The sequence below is a fragment of the Gallus gallus genome, chromosome Z (genome assembly GCF_016699485.2).
Source record: "Gallus gallus isolate bGalGal1 chromosome Z, bGalGal1.mat.broiler.GRCg7b, whole genome shotgun sequence".
Lineage (NCBI taxonomy): Eukaryota > Metazoa > Chordata > Aves > Galliformes > Phasianidae > Gallus > Gallus gallus.
In genome coordinates this window covers 80,482,445-80,489,669 of record NC_052572.1, presented here as the reverse complement: position 1 = coordinate 80,489,669, position 7,225 = coordinate 80,482,445, and the positions used below count along the sequence as shown (strand labels likewise).

At 54.4% G+C, this 7,225-nt stretch overlaps 1 long non-coding RNA gene across 1 annotated transcript; it reads right to left on the bottom strand.

The window, feature by feature from the left end:
- Positions 1-2,116: 2,116 nt before the first annotated feature.
- Positions 2,117-2,506, bottom strand: LOC121108426. Its single transcript, XR_005842932.1, has 3 exons — positions 2,460-2,506; positions 2,256-2,357; positions 2,117-2,176 (listed from the first exon to the last, which is right to left on the bottom strand). It is a non-coding gene; the product is annotated as an uncharacterized LOC121108426 (long non-coding RNA).
- Between the last annotated feature and the right edge of the window lie 4,719 nt (positions 2,507-7,225).

The following is a 7,225-nucleotide window of genomic DNA, read 5'->3' as shown; positions in this document are numbered from 1 at the left end:
GCTAGAGCACGGAAAGTGTAAGTTTGGGATAGAAGACAAGCCACAAAAGGGACCTACATTGCATTGACTAGTTACTAAGTCTACTAGGTCTATCTCTGCAGACAGAAAAACTGACGGTAAAGGAGGGGTGGGGGTTGGCTGACAGAACTGGACAGGCATAGGGTGTAGCTGGGGGTGGAACCAAAGTGTGGGGTGTGATCCTAGAATCGATAAGGAGTCACACTGGCTCTCAGAGAAGAACATACTCGGAATTGTAGGGATGGGAGCATCGTTCACTCTTCAGGAAAAGATGGCCAGGCCCTGTCAGTTACCTCATGGATACCACATGGTGGTTATGTGGGGACGCTCAGGCATGGAATGCAGTACCTTTACATTGGACAGGGACTTGCACTACAGGATACTTAATAGCCCAGACCACGGTGCATGAGGAGATCCCTTGGGGACTCCTGAGGACCCCTGGGATTCAAATGAAGCGTACAAACAACCCCCTAGCTATATAGAACAAGGGATACCACCGCTTTCCGAGAGCCCTTATCCCGGCTCTAGGAGTTGCCCAGCTAGAAAAAGCTAGAGTCAATATCTCTGCAACTCTGGAAATCATAGTGAATAACACAACGGATGCATTACGAGCAATCCAAGAAGAAGTATCCCCTTCATCCAAAGCTGTGCTCCAGAATAGGATGGCACTAGACCGATTAACAGCCAAGGAAGGAGGGGTATGCACAGTAATAAGTCAGAGTCGCTGTGCTTACAGCAAGAAGGATTTAAGAATCGAGAGAGATTGATGGAAAGTTTGGGAACAGACGAAAGTCCTGCCTAGGACAAGTCAGGATGACCCCAGCTGGGAAGGAGATTTAAGGAACTTGCATACTAGCTGGCTACTGAATCTAGGATGGTTAAAGCAGCTCTTCCTAGTTTGCATCCTCTTGGTGCTGTTGGGAGGTTTTACCTGTGTCATGATGAGATGCTCTGCCTGCCTGTGCCGGAGTACTAGAAAGAAAAAGGAGATATGGAAGAGACATGCATTGAGGCCAAAGGTGGGAAGTAGGGCCTATTTTGGGACATGTAGAACAGAATAAAAATGATCTAGCAGGTAGAAGCCCTGCTAGACTATAGAAAAGGGGGGAACTGAAGAGTGAGAACAGGAGCCTGCAGTTAGAGACAGAAGGGCCTCACAGCAAGAAAAGGGAAAATAGCTGCACAAAGTAGAAATAAGAGGCAAACAAAGGGAGTTTAGATAGAGAGTGTTAGAAAACAAGGGATTGCAAGCACTTTCACAGACACTAGGTCAGGAATAACAGGGAGGATGAAGGCCATCGAAATAAGGACTGGAGAGCAGCTCGAAAACACGGGGCAGGGAGCTGATTAGATGTCTACAGGGCAAGTTAGTGTGAATGGTAGGTGGAGCGATCCCCCTTGCACCAGGGAGTACGCGCGTCACCAAGAAACACATGCCTGCTCTATATCCTTACCAGCTATACGGTCTGATTGCCGCACGTCAAGCCCAGAAGAGACACCTCTCTCACCTTGGGCACAGCTCACCAACCAAGAGCCAGGCCTTGCCAACTTGGTTGATCTGCAAAGGCGGGAGGGGGCCGCACATCACACCAGAAGTATCCATTTCACTTGCAGCTCCATGGAGAGAACAACACCAACTAACAGGCCTGAATGAATTCGCTCACAAGATGAACAATGAGATTGTTCTTCATTAAAAAGCACACAGAGATTCCTAAACCAAAAAGAGAAGGGCAGCACGTCAGATCGGCCAAACAGATTCCTGTTCCTACGCCTCATCCTCTTACCCCAGCTTGCCTCGCCTCATCCCCTTCCCCTACTCCTCCGTGATGCCCACTGGCTTCAAGTCAGGTCGCAAACACATAGGACTCCTTCCACACGACTCCAGCACAAAGGATGTCACACTTGTTCCATACACTCAAACGGACCAAGCAGTGCTATCACACTCAACACACGCAGAAGCAGTCAAACCCTGAGCACGTACGTCCCCTCCTGCACTACTGGAGCCCACAGCTCACCTTCACACCTCCGGGGATTTCTGCTCTTTTACACTGACGCAGCCTCGCTACAGCTCCATGGCGGTCACACAAGGCCTGCAGGACCTCTTGCTCCGCAAACCCCGTCTGCAGGCATTGCTTCATGAGGTTCACCACCTGCCCTCCTGAGCAAAAACAAGCACTGAGAACGACAGCAAAGCACACTGGATTCCACCTGGCCTGGTCCCCAAGCCTCAGGCATACCCTGCTACGCAGACTCATCCCCAGAGCCTGGCTGGACAGCAGCACATGCATCATTCCTCAAACGCCCCAGCCAAGCAGCAGGGGATCAAAGTGTTGCGACAGCTGAAACAAAAATGCTCGGGGGACATTCCTGCCAGCACTGAACGTGAACAGATCTACCACTGAGCAACAGGACGTGGGACAAACAGCAGAAAAACAACCAACCTGCACAACTAACTCGTTTCCGCTTGGTCCAGATGTCTGTATGCTCCTTCCCACGGCCCAGGCCAAGCTTGCTGAGCTGCTCCTCTTTTGTGCAGGATGACAACGGTGCCCATGGCATGTGGTAGCTATGCACAGCATGCCCTCTACTTGCTTTTCCTCTCTCCGTCTTCCATCACCAAACAGCACCTTCAATCTCTCCCGGCTAAAAAATCACTTGGGCAAAAAAAGAACTGGCAACCTTACTTTTAAAATTACTACTTGATGCTTTAAAGCGGAAGCTCACCTAGCAAGGACACCTACCTTAGACAAGCTCAACCTACACGGAAAAGTTATTCCTCTGCGTCTGCACACTTGGCACGCATTTTCAGCTGCAATAGTCTGCCCAGCTCTCAGCACAGCTTTACCATCCACAGAAAGCCAGTTCACCGCCGCCATCTTTTTCTCTCTTCTGAAACACTCTACTGCTGCAAGAAGCAACGATTACAGTCACACAATCACACAACTGTAGGGGCTGGAAGGGACCTCTAAAGATCACTGAGTCCAACCCCTCCCCCCGCAAAACAGGCTCCATACAGCAGGCTGTACTGTAGGCATCCAGCTGGGTTTGGAGTATCTCCAGAGAAGGACAATCCACAACCTCCCTGGGCAGCCTGACTACATACCCCCCCCGCCCAGAACCTCCCCACAGCCACCTATAGCCCCAAATCCTCCGATGGCTCACCACAGCCCCAGAACCCCCCTAGAGTACCCCTCAGCTCCTTATAGACCCATACGCCTTAACAGTCCCTGCACAGCCCCCGTCACACCCATATCCCCCTATAGAATCATAGAATCATAGAATCGCTAAGGTTGGAAAAGACCCACAGGATCATCCAGTCCAACCATCCGCCCTTCATCAATGGTTCTCGCTAAACCATGTCCCTCAACACAACATCCAAACGCTCTTTAAACACTTCCAGGCTCGGTGACTCCACTACCTCTCTAGGCAGCCCATTTCAGTGCCTGACCACCCTTTCAGACAAGTAGTATTTCCTAACGTCCAGCCTGAACCTTCCCTGACGCAGCTTGAAGCCATTCCCTCTCGTTCTATCACTAGTCACCCGGGAGAAGAGGCTGACCCCCAGCTCACCACAACCTCCCTTCAGGTAGTTATAGAGAGCAATAAGGTCTCCCCTGAGCCTTCTCTTCTCTAGACTGAACAACCCCAGCTCCTTCAGCCGCTCCTCATAAGGCCTGTGCTCCAGAGCCCTCACCAGCTTTGTTGCCCTCCTCTGGACACACTCCAGGGCCTCGATGTCTTACATTGAGGGGCCCAAAACTGGACACAGTACTCGAGGTGCGGCCTCACCAGTGCTGAGTACAGGGGAATAATTACTTCCCTGTTCCTGCTGGCCACACTATTTCTGATACAAGCCAGGATGCCATTGGCCTTTTTGGCCACCTGGGCACACTGCTGGCTCATGTTCAGTCTAGCATCAATCAACACCCCCAGGTCCATTTCCTCTACACAGTCTTCCAGCCACTCTGCCCCAAGCCTGTAGCGTTGCCTGGGGTTATTGTGGCCAAAGTGCAGGACCCGGCATTTGGTCTTGTTGAATCCCATCCCATTGGCTTCAGCCCAGCTATCCAACCTATCCAGATCCCTCTGTAAGGCCTCGCTACCCTCAGGCAGATCAACACTTCCAGCTAGCTTGGTGTCATCTGCAAACTTACTGAGGGTGCACTCAATGCCCTCATCCAGGTCATCAATAAAGATATTAAAGAGGACAGGCCCCAGCACCGACCCCTGGGGAACAGCACTCGTGACCGGTCGCCAGCTGGATTTAACTCCATTCACTACCACTCTCTGGGCCCGGCCCTCCAGCCAGTTCCTTACCCAGCAAAGAATGTATCTGTCCAAGCCACGATCTGCCAGCTTCTGGAGGAGAATACTGTGCGAGACAGTGTCAAAGGCTTTGCTGAAGTCTAGGTAGACCACATCAACAGCCTTTCCCTCATCCACCAGACGGGTCACTGGATCATAGAAGGAGATCAGGTTGGTCAAGCAGGACCTGCCCTTCGTGAACCCATGCTGGCTAGGCCTGATCCCCCGGTTGACCTGCATGTGCCACGTGATCTCCCTCAAGACAATCTGCTCCATAATCTTCCCCGGCACCGAGGTCAGGCTAACAGGCCTGTAGTTCCCCGGATCCTCCCTGCAGCCCTTCTTGTAGATGGGAGTCACATTGGCAAGCCTCCAGTCTTCTGGGATCTCACCCGTCAACAAGGAGCACTGATAGATGATGGAAAGCGGCTCGGCTATCACCTCCGCCCGTTCCCTCAGCACTCTCGGGTGAATCTCATCCGGTCCCATGGACTTGTGGCAGTCCAGTTGGAGTAGCAGGTCTCTAACTGTTACCTCCTGAATCGTGGGGGGTTTAGTCTGCTCCCCAGCCAAGGCTGCCAGGTCAGGGAGTAGAGAAACCTGAGGATAACCGCTCTGTCTTTTAAAGACAGATGTAAAGAAGGCATTCAGAACATCTGCCTTTTCCTCATCCTCAGTGGTTACATTGCCAGCCTCATCCAGTAGAGAATGGAGATTCTCCCTGGTCCTCCTCTTGCTGTTGATATACTTGTAAAAGAGTTTCTTGTTCCCTTTTACCCCAGCAGCCAGCTTGAGTTCAAGCTGGGCTTTAGCCTTTCTGATTTTCTCCCTGCACATCTTAACAACTTCTTTGTATTCTTTCTGGGTTGCCCGTCCCTTCTTCCACAGGAGGTAGATTCTCTTTTTCTCCTGGAGCCTCAAGAAGAGTTCCCTATTCATCCACGCCGGTCTTCTTCCGCACCGGCTCATTTTGCGGCTTAGGGGGACAGCCTGCTCCTGCGCCTTTAAGACTTCCTTCTTAAAGAGCAACCAGCCATCTTGTACCCCTTTGCTTTCTAATACCGAACCCCAGGGGACTCTCCCTACTAGTCTCCTGAACAATTCAAAGTCTGCCCTCCGGAAGTCCAAGGCAGCAGTTTTGCTGTCCCCCCTCCTGCCTCCACCAAGAATCGAGAACTCTACCATGTCGTGGTCACTCTGCCCAAGACAGCCCCCAACCTCTACATCTCCCACCAGACCTTCTCTGTTTGTGAACAGCAGGTCTAACAGGGCAGCTCCTCTCGTAGGTTCTCTTACCAGCTGCATCAAGAAGCCTCCCCGCAGCTCCCAGTAGCCACAGGCCCACCTTAGCCCCGGTTCTGGGGAGCTGCAGGGGATCTGCGGGCACCGAGAGCAGCGCTGGAGGGGTTGGGGGTGGGAGGGGGCATGGTTCAGATGCTGGCAGCAGCACTGTGGTGCTGGGGGACCCGAGGCCTCCATCCGTCCCAATCCCACCACCCATCCCCCAGCCACATCCCACAGCCCTCATCCCAATCCCACAGCGCAACCCCACGGGGATTCCACGGGGGAGGGGAGGGCAGTGTGCTTGGGGGGCCGCGCAGGGCCCCTCTCCCTCTCCCGCTCCCGTTCTCCCGCACACCTCCGGCGGAGCTGTCCTCAGCACTCGCTCCCGTTGTGCCGCGGCTTCCGGTCGGTGCTGCCCGGACAGCTCCGGCTGACGCCGCGCTCTCCTGCGGGGCGGCCCGGGCCGCCGGAGCGGCGCTTCGCTGACGAGAGCCGCGCCTGACACTGCCGGCTCCCAACGGCCGCTCCCGCGCACGGCGGCTCAGCCAATGGGAGCCGGCGGAGCTGCCGCTGAGCAATGAGACGCCGGGGGAGGGACAGAGCTGTTGCTGACCAATGAGACGCCGGGGGAGGGACGGAGATGCCTCTGACCAATGAGACGCCGGGGGAGGGACAGAGATGCCGCTGACCAATGAGACACCGGGGGAGGGACAGAGCTGCCGCTGACCAATGAGAGCCCGGGGGAGGGACGGGCAGATGCTGCTCACGGGGAGATCCTCCTGCCGCTGCTGGATGCTGATGCTGACAGGGCTGCAGATGCTCTGCAGGGCCAGCTCGTAGCTGGGAGCCACGAATGGACACGGCAGGAGAGAGGAGAGAGCTGGCGGGGACCAGCCGAGGCATCCAAGAGCATCCAAAAGCCCTCACTCAAAAGCATCACAAAGCCACAGCCAGCAAGCTGGCCATGATCATGAGCAGCATCCCGGATGCTGGAGATTCTTTGCTACCATACACTACGGGAGCACAGCTCTCGCTGCAGGCATCCCACAGCCAGACAAAATGGGAACAAACCCGCAGCTCTGCTGCACGCACAGCCCACAGCCATAGCCTTGCAACATGAGCTGCCTTGCTGTTGCTTGCATCCATCCCAATCCCTGGGAATGAAGACTCAGAAGGCAGTCAAGGCGTTGATCCAGCACCAGCGTGCTTTTATTCATTCACAGCCAGGAGGGCCTTTTGGTGAGAGGTCCGGTGTACACAGGGGACTCATCCTCTCTGGTGAAGGAGAGAGGCGCTCAGAGCTCGTGCTGCTGCCCGGTGCCTGGGACTGGAGCTCTGATTCTACGGCCCCCTCCACCAGGCTCGGCTCCTCCTGGCTGACGCTGACCTGCTCCTGCATGGAGCTGCTGCTGTCGGGGCACTCGGGCTGTGCTTTGGCTGGGCTGCACTGCAATGATGCCCCATCACAGTCCAGCTCGGTTTCCGTTGTTTCTGGCAGGCTCAGGTCAGCGTCTTCTGCACAGCCAGGAGAGATGAGGGCTTCCACCTGGATGAGCACCTTCATTCCCTCACTGATGTTATATGGAAGGCTGTCATCTGAGCTGCAGCGATTTGTGCT